The sequence below is a fragment of the Hyla sarda genome, chromosome 2 (assembly GCF_029499605.1).
Source record: "Hyla sarda isolate aHylSar1 chromosome 2, aHylSar1.hap1, whole genome shotgun sequence".
Lineage (NCBI taxonomy): Eukaryota > Metazoa > Chordata > Amphibia > Anura > Hylidae > Hyla > Hyla sarda.
The window spans coordinates 514,009,227-514,026,801 of record NC_079190.1 but is presented as its reverse complement, the minus strand read 5'-3'; the positions used below and the strand labels follow the sequence as shown (position 1 = coordinate 514,026,801).

Genomic DNA, 17,575 nt, shown 5'->3' with positions numbered 1-17,575 from the left:
GAGAGGGTCTCGCCGCTGGGGACCCCCGTAATCTAGCATGCAGTACCCACCTGTAAGTACTGCCAGAAGCGCTGGAGGCTCTCAGTCTTATGCCTCCCGACCACAGGGACGATGCACCCAGCGTTCGTTTAGAGCATCGGGTGCAGTGCTGAAGACTCATGATGTCACGGCCACGCCCCCTCAATGCAAGCCTATGGGAGGGGGCATGACGGCCATCATGCCCCCTCCCATAGACTTGCATTGAGAGGGTGGGACGTCACACAGGGCGGAGTCATGACAACACAAGCCTCCAGCGCTTCCGGCAGTACTTACAGGTGGGTGCTGCATGCTAGATTGCGGGGGGTCCCCAGTGGATAGGGGATAAGATGTCTTGGGGCCAGAGTACCCCTTTAAACTTCTTAGATTTATATTGAGTGTCGATTTGGGGTGGAGATTGGTGGTAAATGGTGGTAGAAAAAACTGTGGGATAATCTGAGATTTTGGGCTAAAAATTACATCACTACAGCATAAGTAATGTAATGTATGTACACAGTGACCTCACCAGCAGAATAGTGAGTACAGCTCTGGAGTATAATACAGGATATAACTCAGGATCAGTACAGGATAAGTAATGTAATGTATGTACACAGTGACCTCACCAGCAGAATAGTGAGTACAGCTCTGGAGTATAATACAGGATATAACTCAGGATCAGTACAGGATAATTAATGTAATGTATGTACACAGTGACCTCACCAGCAGAATAGTGAGTACAGCTCTGGAGTATAATACAGGATATAACTCAGGATCAGTACAGGATAAGTAATGTAATGTATGTACACAGTGACCTCACCAGCAGAATAGTGAGTACAGCTCTGGAGTATAATACAGGATATAACTCAGGATCAGTACAGGATCAGTAATGTAATGAATGTACACAATGACCTCACCAGCAGAATAGTGAGTACAGCTCTGGAGTATAATACAGGATATAACTTTTTATATACATTTGATCAGTATATAAGTTACTGAGTGTTGGTAGGAAGGTAGTCATAGGTTTCAGCCATTTGTCCACAGGTGGAGGGGATACATGTGAGGGATGGTGAGTTGGTTACAGGATTATTGATGTGACCTGATTATAGACTGACTGTCATATACATTCCGTTGTCTGGGGTTGTAGTTCGCTCCTATATAATTGAAGTTTATAGATCGTATCTGACCAGGTCATGGACGTACCTGTATGTACGGTCTCTCAGGTGTCGATTCTGTTTCCCAGTGTCCTCCTCTATGTTACCCATAAGTTTATTGGTCTCCTGGGTGAACGGCCCTAGTCGCTGACTATATATCAGTTGTGGCCCGGTCTGTGTATCTGATGTTATTATATAAATATAGATAATAGGATTATTTCCCCGGGATGAGACGTTTACAATCTATTTATTATGAGGGTCTTAGGTTCATATTGAGAACAGTTACCTATATACCGCGGTGACCCTACAACATGGAGCAGGTGGCGGAGGGTAATTGTGGTGGATCATCCCATATTTGCTCTTCCACCAGCTTTGATTGCTTTCTGTTGGGCATAATAGATGGGTTATTTGCTCTGCCCACCATGAGGGTTGTCACAGACGCTTACATGGCTGGGTGTGATCCTGCCGGAGGGGGCGCGGGTGACACATTCACACAGGGTCAGGCCACCTCATTAAATCACATTGCGTTCTCTGGTTAATGGCTGCTTATATTACACTCTTTCCACAGGGCGACGATTAACCCTGTCATGACCACCAAGACTGCAGGTATTTCATTTTCCGCTCCAGCGCCAATTTATAAAATGAAAAAGCTAAGTGCAAACTCCACAAAGGTCATAAAGCTGTCATCAGAGGCAATGCTAACCAGGATGTCTGGGCACTTCACAAATGTTTTGGGCCCCTTTTTATACAGTAAAGTTCTATACTTTATACCTTAGCCCTGGTGGCCTAGGAGAAGTTAGGATCTTTAGGGAATCTTTCAGCTACAATTCACATTCCGCACTGACTCAGGTCAAGGAAACACAAGGTACTTTACTTATACCTGTCTAGGCTTCCATAATACAAAAAATGCAAAAAAAGTCAAACAGGCGTTTCCAATCCCCTAAAGTGCTAAGGAGCGGTACGCCTCCTCGCTTCCCCTGTCCCTGCTTGATTAACAGTCTCATATAGGGTTAAATTTAGCATCCCTGCAGGTATAATGTATAGGGTTAATTCCAGCATCTCTGCTGGTATAGTGTATAGGGTTAATCCTAGCATTGATGCCAGTATGGAGTATAGGGTTAATCCTAGCATTGATGCCAGTATGGAGTATAGGGTTAATCCTAGCATTGATGCCAGTATGGAGTATAGGGTTAATCCTAGCATTGATGCCAGTATGGAGTATAGGGTTAATCCTAGCATTGATGCCAGTATGGAGTATAGGGTTAATCCCAGCATCCCTGTCAGTATAGTGTGTAGGGTTAATCCCAGCATCCCTGTCAGTATAGTGTGTAGGGTTAATCCCAGCATCCCTGTCAGTATAGTGTGTAGGGTTAATCCCAGACTCCCTCTCAGTATAGAGTATAGGGTTAATCCCAGCATCCTTCTCAGTATAGAGTATAGGGCTACTCCCAGCATCCCTGTCAGTATATTGTGTAGGGTTAATCCCAGCATCCCTCTCAGTATAGAGTTAATCCAGCATCCCTCTCAGTATAGAGTATAGAGTTAATCCCAGCATCCCTCTCAGTATAGAGTATAGGGTTAATCCCAGAATCCCTCTCAGTATAGAGTATAGGGTTAATCCCAGCATCCCTCTCAGTATAGAGAATAGGGTAAATCCCAGAATACCTCTCAGTATAGAGTATAGGGTTAATCCCTGCATCCCTCTCAATATAGAGTATAGGGTTAATCCCAGCATCCCTCTCAGTATAGAGTATAGGGTTAATCCCAGCATCCCTCTCAGTATAGAGAATAGGGTTAACCCCAGAATCCCTCTCAGTATAGAGTATAGGGTTAATCCCAGCATCCCTCTCAGTATAGAGTATAGGGTTAATCCCAGCATACCTCTCAGTATAGAGTATAGGGTTAATCCCAGCATTCCTCTCAGTATAGAGTATAGGGTTAATCCCAACATCCCTCTCAGTATAGAGTATAGGGTTACTCCCAGCATCCCTCTCAGTATTGTCTATCGGGTAAATACCAGAATACCTCTCAGTATAGAGTATAGGGTTAATCCCAGCATCCCTGCTGGCATAGTGTATAGGGTTAATCCCAGCATACCTCTCAGTATAGAGTATAGGGTTAATCCCAGCATACCTCTCAGTATAGAGTATAGGGTTAATCCCAGCATACCTCTCAGTATGCAGTATAGGGTTAATCCCAGCATCCCTCTCAGTATAGAGAATAGGGTTAACCCCAGAATCCCTCTCAGTATAGAGTATAGGGTTAATCCCAACATCCCTCTCAGTATAGAGTATAGGGTTACTCCCAGCATCCCTCTCAGTATTGTCTATCGGGTAAATACCAGAATACCTCTCAGTATAGAGTATAGGGTTAATCCCAGCATCCCTGCTGGTATAGTGTATAGGGTTAATCCCAGCATACCTCTCAGTATAGAGTATAGGGTTAATCCCAGCATACCTCTCAGTATAGAGTATAGGGTTAATCCCAGCATACCTCTCAGTATGCAGTATAGGGTTAATCCCAGCATCCCTCTCAGTATAGAGTATAGGGTTAATCCCAGCATACCTCTCAGTATAGAGTATAGGGTTAATCCCAGAATCCCTCTCAGTATAGAGTATAGGGTTAATCCCAGAATACCTCTTAGTATAGAGTATAGGGTTAATCCCAGAATCCTCTCAGTATAGAGTATAGGGTTAATCCCAGAATCCCTCTCAGTATAGAGTATAGGGTTAATCCCAGCATCCCTCTCAGTATAGAGTATAGGGTTAATCCCAGAATCCCTCTCAGTATAGAGTATAGGGTTAATCCCTGCATCCCTCTCAGTATAGAGTATAGGGTTAATCCCAGCATACCTCTCAGTATGCAGTATAGGGTTAATCCCAGCATACCTCTCAGTATAGAGTATAGGGTTAATCCCAGAATACCTCTCAGTATAGAGTATAGGGTTAATCCCTGCATCCCTGCTGGTATAGTGTATAGGGTTAATCCCAGCATACCTCTCAGTATAGAGTATAGGGTTAATCCCAGAATAGCTTTCAGTATAGAGTATAGGGTTAATCCCTGCATACCTCTCAGTATCGTCTATAGGGTTAATCCCAGAATACCTCTCAGTATAGAGTATAGGGTTAATCCCAGAATACCTCTCAGTATAGAGTATAGAGTTAATCCCAGAATCCCTCTCAGTATAGAGTATAGGGTTAATCCCAGAATTCCTTCAGTATAGAGTATAGGGTTAATCCCTCTCAGTATAGAGTATAGGGTTAATCCCAGAATCCCTGCACGTTTAGCGTTTAGGGTTAATCCCAGAGTAGGGTAAAATGACTGCCCATCATCCCTCTCAGTATAGAGTATATGGTTATTTCCTCTCAGTATAGAGTATAGGGTTAAACCCAGAATCCCTCTCAGTATAGAGTATAGGGTTATTTCCTCTCAGTATAGAGTATAGGGTTATTTCCTCTCAGTATAGAGTATAGGGTTATTTCCTCTCAGTATAGAGTATAGGGTTATTTCCTCTCAGTATAGAGTATAGGGTTAATCCCTCTCAGTATAGAGCCTGGGTTCTCAACCTGGGGTACGCGTACCCCTAGGGGTACGCCAGGGGCTGTCAGGGGGTACGCGAAAGCTCTGTCAAATACCGGCCATGCATTGGCCAGTATTTGACAGCGCATAGCGGAGAACAGCCGCGGCAGCTCACTGTACAGTAGCTGTGGGCCGAGCTGCGGCCGCAGCTACTGTGAGTGAGCTGGTGGGTGCCGGGGAGACGTGTGACCTTCCCTGACGTTGTGCGAACTTGCCACCCAGCGCAGGAGGACGTCACATGTCAGTGAGGCCCCGTTGAACAGGGTGCGCTGCATCTAAGAACAGGCCACAGGGGACCGCAGGACCCAGGTAAAGGATAACTGTATGGCACAGAGGGGGACTGTATGGCACAGAGGGGGACTGTATGGGACGGAGCACAAAGCATTAAGATGGAGGGGGAGAGGGATAATGGCGGAGGGGGGAAGGGGAGTAATAAAGCACAAGGCATTAAAATTGAATGCCTTGTGCTTCATTTCTCCCCATCCCCCCTCCGCCATTATCCCTCTCCCCCTCCATCTTAATCCCCTTGCGCCATTCCCCCTTCCTAAGATCCCCTTTTGCCATATCGGATAATAATGGCACAAGGGGATTAATATGTAGGAAAATGGCAAAAGGGGAACAGAGGGAGGGGGGAATAATAGGACAAGGGAATTGTTAGGATTCGGCTGGCTGGATGTGGATCCTCTGTGCCAGAGAGGGATTGGCGTGGACCGTGTCGGTGGACCGGTTCTAGGTTGCTACTGGTTTTCACCAGAGCCCGCCGCAAAGCGGGATGGTCTTGCTGCGGCGGTAGCAACCAGGTCGTATCCACCGGCAACGGCTCAACCTCGCTGACTGCTGAGAAGGCGTGGGACAGAAGGACTAGACAGAGGCAAGGTCAGACGTAGCAGAAGGTCAGGGCAGGTGGCAAGGTTCGTAGCAAGCACTGTAAACGCTTTCACTAGGCACAAGGGCAACAAGATCCGGCAAGGAAGTGCAGGGGAAGTGAGGTTATATAGACAGGTGCACAGGTGGAATCTAATCAGACTGATTGGGCCAGGCACCAATCATTGGTGCACTGGCCCTTTAAATCTTAGACAGCTGGCGCGTGCGCGCCCTAAGGAGAGGAGCCGCGTGCGCCAGGACGTGACAGCCGGGGACCGGGACAGGTAAGTGACTTGGGGTGCGATTCGCGAGCGGGCGCGTCCCGCTATGCGAATCGCATCCCCACCGGCAGTGTCAGTGCAGCGCTCCCGGTCAGCAGGTCTAACCGGGGCGCTGCAGAGAGAGAAATGCTGCGAGCGCTCCGTGGAGGAGCAGGGACCCGGAGCGCTCGGCGTAACAGTACCCCCCCCCCCCTTAGGTCTCCCCCTCTTTTTGTCCGGTTGTCGCTTCACATGGGATGAGACATTGGGAGCGATTCTAGAGTTTCCTTCTGGAAGACAGAGAAGTCCTGGGTAAACTCGTCAAAGGCAGGCAGTCCAGAAGGAGTGGGAATGGGGAGGGGGGGCAGAGGATGAAGCTTGGCAAGGGGCAGAGTGTTACCAGGACGGGGGCTATGAGGAGGCAAAATCTCTGCTCGTTTATTGTAGAAAACCTCGGCATAGTCCTGATAGGCCTTGGGGAGACCAGGTATAGGAGGAGATACTGAGGTTTGACTGACGGGACTGGGAGCCGACGTGAGGCATTCTTTGTGGCAAGAAGCACCCCAGCTCTTGATCTCCCTGGTGGTCCAGTCAAGGGTAGGAGAATGGCGTTGGAGCCATGGTAGACCGAGGAGGACTTCAGAGGTGCAGTTGGGCAAAACAAAAAGTTCAATTTTTTCATGATGCAGTCCAATGCTCATGAGCAGGGGTTCTGTGCAGTAATGCACAGTGCAGTCCAATTTAACTCTGTTGACCTAGGAAATGTAGAGCGGCTTGGCGAGACGGGTCACAGGGATGTTGAACTTATTAACAAAAGAGGCCAAAATGAAATTTCCTGCAGAACCAGAGTCCAAGAAGGCCACAGCTGAGAAGGAGGAGTTGGCAGAAGGAGAAATCCGCAGGGGCACAGTGAGACATGGAGAAGCAGAATTCACACCAAGAGACGCCACTCCCACGTGAGCTGGGTGCGTGCGCGCATTTCCCAGACGTGGAGGACGAATAGGGCAATCCACCAAGAAATGTTCGGTACTAGCGCAGTACAGACATAAATTTTTATCTCTGCAGCGAGTCCTCTCTTCATGGGTCAGGCGAGACCGATCCACTTGCATAGCCTCCTCGGCAGGAGGCACAGGGGTAGATTGCAAAGGATACTGTGAGAGAGGTGCCCAGAGATCAAGGTCTTTTTCCTGGCGGAGCTCCTGGTGTCCTTCAGAAAAACGCATGTCAATGCGGGTGGCCAAAAGGATAAGTTCTGACAGGTTAGCTGGAATTTCTCGTGCGGCCAGCACATCCTTGATGTTACTGGATAGGCCTTTTTTAAAGGTCGCGCAGAGGGCCTCATTGTTCCAAGATAATTCAGAGGCGAGGGTACGAAATTGGATGGCGTATTCGCCTACAGAAGAATTTCCCTGGACCAGGTTCAGCAAGGCAGTTTCGGCAGAGGAGGCTCGGGCTGGTTCCTCGAAGACACTGCGAACCTCAGCGAAGAAGGACTGTACAGTGGCAGTGACAGGATCATTGCGGTCCCAGAGCGGTGTGGCCCATGACAGGGCCTTCCCAGACAGGAGACTAACCACTAAAGCCACCTTTGACCATTCTGTAGGAAATTGGTCCGACAACATCTCCAAATGTAGGGAACATTGAGACAGGAAACCACGGCAGAGTCTAGAGTCCCCATCATATTTGTCCGGCAGGGACAAGCGGAGGTTAGGAGCGACCACTCGCTGCGGAGGAGGTGCAGGAGCTGGCGGAGGAGATGGTTGCTGCTGTAGCAGTGGCTGAAGTTGCTGTAGCATGGCGGTCAACTGCGACAGCTGGTGACCTTGTTGGGCAATCTGTCGGGATTGCTGGGCGACCACCGTGGATAGGTCAGCAAGACTTGGCAGCGGCACCTCAGCGGGATCCATGGGCGGATCTACTGTTAGGATTCGGCAGGCTGATGTGGATCCTCTGTGTCAGCGAGGGATTGGCGTGGACCGTGTCGGTGGACCAGTTCTAGGTTGCTACTGGTATTCACCAGAGCCCGCCACAAAGCGGGATGGTCTTGCAGCGGCGGTAGCAACCAGGTCGTATCCACCGGCAATGGCTCAACCTCGCTGACTGCTGAGAAGGCGTGGGACAGAAGGACTAGGCAGAGGCAAGGTCAGACGTAGCAGAAGGTCGGGGCAGGCGGCAAGGTTCGTAGTCAATGGAGATAGCAAGAGGTCAGGAACACTGGTAAGGCAAACACTGTAAACTCTTTCACTAGGCACAAGGGCAACAAGATCCAGCCATGCTGGGAAGGGGAAGTGAGGTTATATAGACAGGTGCACAGGTGGAAGCTAATCAGACTGATTGGGCCAGGCACCAATCATTGGTGCACTGGCCCTTTAAATCTTAGACAGCTGGCGCGCGCGCGCCCTAAGGAGCGGAGCCGCGCGCGCCAGGACGTGACAGCCGGGGACCGGGACAGGTAAGTGACTTGGGATGCGATTCGCGAGAGGGCGTGTCCCGCTATGCGAAACGCATCCCCACCGGCAGTGTCAGTGCAGCGCTCCCGGTCAGCGGGTCTGACCGGGGCGCTGCAGAGAGAGAAACTCCGCGAGCACTCCCGGGAGGAGCAGGGACCCGGAGCGCTCGGCGTAACAGGAATTAAGATGGAGGAAGAATTAAACCCCCCCCCCCCAACATATTAATCCCTTTGTGCCATTATTATCCGATATGGCAAAAGGGGATCAGAGGAGGGGGGAATAATGGCGCAAGGGGATAAAGATGGAGGGGGAATAATGGCACAAGGGGATTAATATCGAGGGGGGAGGGTTGATTATTCCCCCCCCCCCCCTCCATCTTAATCCCCTTTTGCTATTATTCCTCCTCCATCTTTATCCCCTTGTGTTATTATTCCCCCCCTCCATCTTTATCCCCTTGTGTTATTATTCTCCCTCCATCTTTATCCCCTTGTGTTATTATTCCCCCCTCCATCTTTATCCCCTTGTGTTATTATTCCTCCTCCATCTTTATCCCCTTGTGTTATGATTCTCCCTCCATCTTTATTCCCTTGTGTTATTATTCCTCCTCCATCTTTATCCCCTTGTGTTATTATTCCTCCTCCATCTTTATCCCCTTGTGTTATTATTCCTCCTCCATCTTTATCCCCTTGTGTTATTATTCCCCCTCCATCTTTATCCCCTTGTGTTATTATTCCTCCTCCATCTTTATCCCCTTGTGTTATTATTCCTCCTCCATCTTTATCCCCTTGTGTTATTATTCCCCCCCTCCATCTTTATCCTCTTGTGTTATTATTCCCCCCCTCCATCTTAATCCCCTTGTGTTATTATTCCCCCCCTCCATCTTAATCCCCTTGTGTTATTATTCCCCCCCTCCATCTTTATCCCCTTGTGTTATTATTCCTCCTCCATCTTTATCCCCTTGTGTTATTATTCCTCCTCCATCTTAATCCCCTTGTGTTATTATTCCCCCCCTCCATCTTTATCCTCTTGTGTTATTATTCCCCCCCTCCATCTTAATCCCCTTGTGTTATTATTCCCCCCCTCCATCTTAATCCCCTTGTGTTATTATTCCCCCCCTCCATCTTTATCCCCTTGTGTTATTATTCCTCCTCCTCCATCTTTATCCCCTTGTGTTATTATTCCTCCTCCATCTTTATCCCCTTGTGTTATTATTCCTCCTCCATCTTTATTCCCTTGTGTTATTATTCCTCCTCCATCTTTATCCCCTTGTGTTATTATTCCTCCTCCTTCTTTATTCCCTTGTGTTATTATTCCCCCTCCATCTTTATCCCCTTGTGTTATTATTCCTCCTCCATCTTTATCCCCTTGTGTTATTATTCCTCCTCCATCTTAATCCCCTTGTGTTATTATTCCCTCTCCATCTTTATTCCCTTGTGTTATTATTCCTCCTCCATCTTTATCCCCTTGTGTTATTATTCCCCCCCTCCATCTTTATCCCCTTGTGTTATTATTCCCTCTCCATCTTTATTCCCTTGTGTTATTATTCCTCCTCCATCTTTATCCCCTTGTGTTATTATTCCTCCTCCATCTTTATCCCCTTGTGTTATTATTCCTCCTCCATCTTTATCCCCTTGTGTTATTATTCCTCCTCCATCTTTATCCCCTTGCGTTATTATTCCCCCTCCATCTTTATCCCCTTGTGTTATTATTCCCCCTCCATCTTTATCCCCTTGTGTTATTATTCCCCCTCCATCTTTATCCCCTTGTGTTATTATTCCTCCTCCATCTTTATCCCCTTGTGTTATTATTCCTCCTCCATCTTTATCCCCTTGTGTTATTATTCCTCCTCCATCTTTATCCCCTTGTGTTATTATTCCCCCTCCATCTTTATCCCCTTGTGTTATTATTCCTCCTCCATCTTTATCTCCTTGTGTTATTATTCCTCCTCCTCCATCTTTATCCCCTTGTGTTATTATTCCCCCTCCATCTTTATCCCCTTGTGTTATTATTCCTCCTCCATCTTTATCCCCTTGTGTTATTATTCCCCCCCCTCCATCTTTATCCCCTTGTATTATTATTCTCCCTCCATCTTTATCCCCTTGTGTTATTATTCCTCCTCCATCTTTATCCCCTTGTGTTATTATTCCTCCTCCATCTTTATCCCCTTGTGCTATTATTCCTCCTCCATCTTTATCCCCTTGTGTTATTATTCCTCCTCCATCTTTATCCCCTTGTGTTATTATTCCTCCTCCTCCATCTTTATCCCTTGTGTTATTATTCCTCCTCCATCTTTATCCCCTTGTGTTATTATTCCTCCTCCATCTTTATCCCCTTGTGTTATTATTCCTCCTCCATCTTTATCCCCTTGTGTTATTATTCCTCCTCCATCTTTATCCCCTTGTGTTATTATTCCTCCTCCATCTTTATCTCCATGTGTTATTATTCCTCCTCCATCTTTATCCCCTTGTGTTATTATTCCTCCTCCATCTTTATCCCCTTGTGTTATTATTCCTCCTCCATCTTTATCCCCTTGTGTTATTATTCCTCCTCCATCTTAATCCCCTTGTGTTATTATTCCTCCTCCATCTTAATCCCCTTGTGTTATTATTCCTCCTCCATCTTTATCCCATTGTGTTATTATTCCTCCTCCATCTTAATCCCCTTGTGCCATTATTATCCAATATGGCAAAAGGGGATCAGGGGGAGGGGGGATAATAACACAAAGGGATTAAGATGGAGGAGGAATGATAACACAAGGGGATAAAGATGGAGGAGGAATAATAACACAAGGGGATAAAGATGGAGGAGGAATAATAACACAAGGGGATAAAGATGGAGGAGGAATAATAACACAAGGGGATAAAGATGGAGGAGGAATGATAACACAAGGGGATAAAGATGGAGGAGGAATAATAACACAAGGGGATAAAGATGGAGGAGGAATAATAACACAAGGGGATAAAGATGGAGGAGGAATAATAACACAAGGGGATAAAGATGGAGGAGGAATAATAACACAAGGGGATAAAGATGGAGGAGGAATAATAACACAAGGGGATAAAGATGGAGGGGGGATGCATTAGTAAAAAGGTAAGAACACGCCTTTTGTCCGCGGGTACACCTCACGCGCAAGTTCCGCGCGAGGGGGTACCCACGGACATACTTTCTGCCTTTGGGGGTACAGTCGCCAAAAAGGTTGAGAACCACTGGTATAGAGTATAGGGATACTCCCAGCATCCCTCTCAGTATAGAGTATAGGGTTAATCCCAACATCCCTCTCAGTATAGAGTATAGGGTTAATCCCTCTCAGTATAGAGTATAGGGTTAATCCCAGCATCCCTCTCAATATGCAGTATAGGGTTAATCCCTCTCAGTATAGAGTATAGGGTTACTCCCAGAATCCCTCTCAGTATAGAGTATAGGGTTACTCCCAGCATCCCTCTCAGTATAGAGTATAGGGTTAATCCCAACATCCCTCTCAGTATAGAGTATAGGGTTAATCCCTCTCAGTATAGAGTATAGGGTTACTCCCAGAATCCCTCTCAGTATAGAGTATAGGGTTAATCCCAACATCCCTCTCAGTATAGAGTATAGGGTTACTCCCAGAATCCCTCTCAGTATAGAGTATAGGGTTACTCCCAGAATCCCTCTCAGTATAGAGTATAGGGTTAATCCCAGAATCCCTGCCCGTTTAGCGTTTAGGGTTAATCCCAGAGTAGGGTAAAATGACTGCCCATCATCCCTCCTGATCCAAGGTTGTGCAGGGGTTAATCATACCTGGTATTCTCGGGGTCCCTCAGCGCTGTAGGGTCATATACAGCAGACACACACGTCTTCAGCTTCTACAGCTGTGGTGCAACTACAACTCCCAGCATGCCCGGCAGGTAACGGCTGTGTGGTGGGCCTGTTATCACTGCACCAGTATAAGTGCCCACAGAGGAGCAGAGGATCATGGGTAGTCTGAGCAGAGGAGCCGTCGCCCATAGCAACCAATCAGATTCCAGCTTTCATTTTGAGATAGGCCTCAGACACATAAGAGCTGGAGTCTGATTGGTTGCTATGGGCGACGGCTCCTCAGCTCAGGTTTCATCCATCTCCCTCATCGTGTAATCTACAATTCGGAGGATCAGGGACTTGTGGTGAGTATCGGTTGGGGCCCGTCCTATCCCTTGTCCTTAATGGGACCAGTGTTCGGCCTTACTGGGAGCTGGAGGCTGAGGATCTTTAATGGGACCAGTGTACGGCCTTACTGGGAGCTGGAGGCTGTGGAGCCTAATGGGACCAGTGTACGGCCTTACTGGGAGCTGGAGGCTGTGAAGCCTAATGGGACCAGTGTACGGCCTTACTGGGAGCTGGAAGGTGTGAAGCCCTAATGGGACCAGTGTACGGCCTTACTGGAAGCTGGAGGCTCTGAAGCCCTAATTGGACCAGTGTAAGGCCTTACTGGGAGCTGGAGGCTGTGAAGCCCTAATGGGACCAGTGTAAGGCCTTACTGGGAGCGGAGCTGGAGGCTGTGGAGTCTTAATGGGATCAGTGTAAGGCCTTACTGGGAGCTGGAGGCTGTGGAGCCTAATGGGACCAGTGTAAGGCCTTACTGGGAGCTGGAGGCTGTGAAGCCCTAATGGGACCAGTGTAAGGCCTTACTGGGAGCGGAGCTGGAGGCTGTGGAGTCTTAATGGGATCAGTGTAAGGCCTTACTGGGAGCTGGAGGCTGTGGAGCCTAATGGGACCAGTGTAAGGCCTTACTGGGAGCTGGAGGCTGTGAAGCCTAATGGGACCAGTGTACGGCCTTACTGGGAGCTGGAGGCTGTGGAGCCTAATGGGACCAGTGTACGGCCTTACTGGGAGCTGGAGGCTGTGGAGCCTAATGGGACCAGTGTACGGCCTTACTGGGAGCTGGAGGCTGCGGAGCCTAATGGGACCAGTGTACGGCCTTACTGGGAGCTGGAGGCTGTGGAGCCTAATGGGACCAGTGTACGGCCTTACTGGGAGCTGGAGGCTGTGAAGCCCTAATGGGACCGATGTAAGGCCTTACTGGGAGCTGGAGGCTGTGGAGCCTAATGGGACCAGTGTACGGCCTTACTGGGAGCTGGAGGCTGTGGAGCCTAATGGGACCAGTGTACGGCCTTACTGGGAGCTGGAGTCTGTGAAGCCCTAATGGGACCGATGTAAGGCCTTACTGGGAGCTGGAGGCTGTGGAGCCTAATGGGACCAGTGTACGGCCTTACTGGGAGCTGGAGGCTGTGGAGCCTAATGGGACCAGTGTACGGCCTTACTGGAAGCTGGAGGCTCTGAAGCCCTAATTGGACCAGTGTAAGGCCTTACTGGGAGCTGGAGGCTGTGAAGCCCTAATGGGACCAGTGTAAGGCCTTACTGGGAGCGGAGCTGGAGGCTGTGGAGTCTTAATGGGATCAGTGTAAGGCCTTACTGGGAGTGGAGCTGGAGGCTATGGTGCAGTCCCCTAGATTATAGTGCAGTCCCATAGACGAAAAAGCAGTCCCACAAACTATAGAACAGTCCCATAGTCTATAGAACAGTCCCATAGAATATAGTGCAGTCCCATAGACTATAGCGCAGTCCCATAGAATATAGTGCAGTCCCATAGACTATAGCGCAGTCCCATAAAATATAGTGAAGTCCCATAGAATATAGTGCAGTCCCATAGACTATAGCGCAGTTCCATAGACTATAGCGCAGTCCCATAGAATATAGTGCAGTCCCATAGACTATAGCGCAGTCCCATAGAATATAGTGAAGTTCCATAGACTATAATGCAGTCCCATAGATTATAGTGCAGTCCCATAGATTATAGTGCAGTCCCATAGACTATAGTTCAGTCCCATAGACTATAGTGAAGTCCCATAGACTATAGTGCAGTCCCATAGAACATAGTGCAGTCCTATAGAACATAGTACAGTCCCATAGAACATAGTACAGTCCCATAGACTATAGTGCAGTCCCATAGATATAAACCTACAGACCAAAATATTGGGACCCCCCAAAGAAGGAATGTTCCCAAATGGCTGTAGGGGGGGGTGGGCATTCAGTGGTCGGTTCATCTTTGCTGCTACATGTGGGTATTCTATAGGAATTATGTTTTGCTCTTTTTGTCCTTTTGCACGTGTGTTTTATGTCATAGCTCTCATATTAGATTCCGTTCTCCTTTATACTTTATATTTGTATTTTTCCACATTTGTGTTCCAGTTGCCATTGTCTTGTTTTTGTGCATATATTTATTATTGTCTGATGTAATACACATTTTTAATATGATATAGGTTTAAATTGATGGTAGGTTGTGTTTGGCAGCATTTTACAACATATTATTTTCCGTTATTGTCCGTTATTTTTACGTTCCGTTATGATCCGTTATGATCTGTTATTGTCCGTTATTTTTATGTTCCGTTATGATCCGTTATTGTCCATTATTTTTACGTTCCGTTATGATCCGTTATTGTCCGTTATTTTTACGTTCCGTTATGATCCGTTATGATCTGTTATTGTCCGTTATTTTTATGTTCCGTTATGATCCGTTATTGTCCATTATTTTTATGTTCCGTTATGATCCGTTATTGTCCATTATTTTTACGTTCCGTTATGATCCGTTATTGTCCATTATTTTTACGTTCCGTTATGATCCGTTATTGTCCGTTATTTTTACGTTCCGTTATGATCCGTTATGATCCGTTATTGTCCATTATTTTTATGTTCCGTTATGATCCGTTATTGTCCATTATTTTTACGTTCCGTTATGATCCGTTATTGTCCGTTATTTTTACGTTCCGTTATGATCCGTTATGATCTGTTATTGTCCGTTATTTTTATGTTCCGTTATGATCCGTTATTGTCCATTATTTTTATGTTCCGTTATGATCCGTTATTGTCCATTATTTTTACGTTCCGTTATGATCCGTTATTGTCCGTTATTTTTACGTTCCGTTATGATCCGTTATTGTCCATTATTTTTATGTTCCGTTATGATCCGTTATTGTCCGTTATTTTTACGTTCCGTTATGATCCGTTATCGTCCGTTATTTTTACGTTCCGTTATGATCCGTTATTGCTGCTGAGCATGCTCAGTACAGCACCACAACCAGGAAGTCACATGGAAATAAAATAACGGAATATAGCGGGAGATGACGGATGGAACTTGTCTGTTATTTTGACATCATCTATTATATTCATTTATTTAATAATTTTTTTTAGGATCCATTATTGCTGAATATTGGGGTCAGAATGCAGGAACATAGTGGTAGTGTGAAAGGGGCCTTAGGTGGTTAGAGTGTTAGGCCGGGCTCACACAGGCGCAGTACAGACATCAGTCCGGCCTGACCACGTAGGTTTAGGGTTAGGAGGGATGACAGTGTCGGCCATCGGTCGGCTACATGATCACCTGTGTTAGGATTCGGCAGGTTGGAGGTGGATCCTCTGTGTCAGCGAGGGATTGGCGTGGACCGTACCGGTGGACCGGTTCTAAGTTGCTACTGGTATTCACCAGAGCCTGCCGCAAAGCGGGATGGTCTTGCTGCGGCGGTAGCAACCAGGTTGTATCCACCGGTAACGGCTCAACCTCGCTGACTGCTGAGAGTGGCGTGGGACAGGAGGACTAGACAGAGGCGAGGTCAGACGTAGCAGAAGGTCAAGGCAGGCGACAAGGTTCGTAGTCAAGGGTAACGGCAGAGGGTCTGGTAACACTTGTAAGGCAATCACAGGAACGCTTTCACTAGGCACAAGGCAACAAGATCCGGCAATGCAGGGAAGGGGAAGTGAGGTAATATAGGCCTGGAGCAGGTGAGCTAATTACACTGATTGGGCCTGGCACCAATTAGCGGTGCACTGGCCCTTTAAATCTTAGAGAACTGGCGCGCGCGCCCTAGAGAGCGGAGTCGCGCGCGCCAGGACGTGACAGCCGGGGACCGGGACAAATAAGTAGATTGGTATGCGATCTGCGAGCGGGCGCGTCCCGCTATGCGAATCGCATCCCCGCCGGCAGTGTCAGTGCAGCGCTCCCGGTCAGCAGGTCTGAACGGGGCGCTGCAGAGAGGAAAACGCCGCGAGCGCTCCGGGGAGGAGCAGGGACCCGGAGCGCTCGGCGTAACAGTACCACCCCCCTTAGGTCTCCCCCTCATTTTGTCTGCTTGTCCCTTCATACGAGACGAGGCCATTGGGAGCGATTCTTGAGTTTCCTTCCGGATGACAGAGAAGTCCTGGGTAACTTCATCAACGGCAGGCAATCCAGAAGAAGTGGGAATGGGGAGGGGGGGCAGAGGGTGAAGCTTGCCACGGGGCAGAGTGTTACCAGGAAGGGGGCTATGAGGAGGCAAAATCTCAGCTTGCTTTTTGCCGAAAATATCCTGGTAAGCCTTGGGAGGGGACGGTATGGGTGGAACCTCAGGAGTTAGACAAGTGGGAGCAGATGTGAGGCATCGTTTGTGACAAGCAGGACCCCAATTCTTGATCTCCCCGGTGGTCCAGTCAAGGGTGGGAGAATGACGTTGGAGCCATGGCAGACCGAGGAGGACTTCAGAGGTGCAGTTGGGCAGAACAAAATTTTTTATTTTTTCATGATGCAGTCCAATGCTCATAAGCAGGGGTTCTGTGCGGTAACGTACAGTGCAGTCCAATTTTACTCCGTTGACAGAAGAAATGTAGAGCGGCTTGACGAGACGGGTCACTGGGATGCTGAACCTATTAACGAAAGAGGCCAAAATAAAATTTCCTGCAGAACCAGAGTCCAAGAAGGCCACAGCTGAGAAGGAGGAGTTGGCAGAAGGAGAAATCCGCACGGGCACAGTTAGACGTGGAGAAGCAGACTTCACACCAAGAGACGCCACTCCCACGTGAGCTGGGTGCGTGCATGCGTTTCCCAGACGCGGAGGACGAATAGGGCAATCCACTAGGAAATGTTCGGTACTAGCGCAGTACAGGCATACATTTTTATCTCTGCGACGAGACCTCTCTTCATGGGTCAGGCGAGACCGATCCACTTGCATAGCCTCCTTGGCGGGAGGCGCAGGGGTAGATTGCAAAGGATTCCAGGAGAGAGGTGCCCAGAGATCAAGGTCCTTTTCCTGGCAGAGCTCCTGGTGTCTTTCAGAAAAACGCATGTCGATGCGGGTGGCCAAATGGATAAGTTCAGACAGGTTAGCAGGAATTTCTCGTCCGGCCAGTACATCTTTGATGTTGCTGGATAAGCCTTTCTTGAAGGTCGCGCAGAGGGCCTCGTTGTTCCAGGCTAGCTCAGAGCCGAGGGTACGAA

At 48.0% G+C, this 17,575-nt stretch overlaps 2 protein-coding genes across 6 annotated transcripts in view; one reads left to right on the top strand and one right to left on the bottom strand.

The window, feature by feature from the left end:
* Window positions 1-17,575, bottom strand: part of CASR (calcium sensing receptor) — a 262,212-nt gene that overhangs the window by 232,058 nt on the left and 12,579 nt on the right. For 2 of the 3 annotated variants that reach the window (XM_056559967.1, XM_056559969.1), the window contains exon 1: window positions 12,097-12,303. The exons of the other annotated variant lie outside the window; for it this stretch is intronic. The gene's annotated coding sequence lies outside the window, so the exon portion shown is untranslated. Of the gene's footprint in view, window positions 1-12,096; window positions 12,304-17,575 lie in introns of those variants that run through there. 3 annotated transcript variants of the gene reach the window in all.
* LOC130357300 (uncharacterized) overlaps window positions 5,008-17,575 on the top strand; it is a 55,820-nt gene continuing 43,252 nt past the window's right edge. Inside the window, exon 1 of one of the 3 annotated variants that reach the window (XM_056559974.1) lies at window positions 5,008-5,054. The gene's annotated coding sequence lies outside the window, so the exon portion shown is untranslated. Of the gene's footprint in view, window positions 5,055-12,316; window positions 12,459-17,575 lie in introns of those variants that run through there. The other 2 variants (XM_056559975.1, XM_056559976.1) reach the window with 2 other exon arrangements.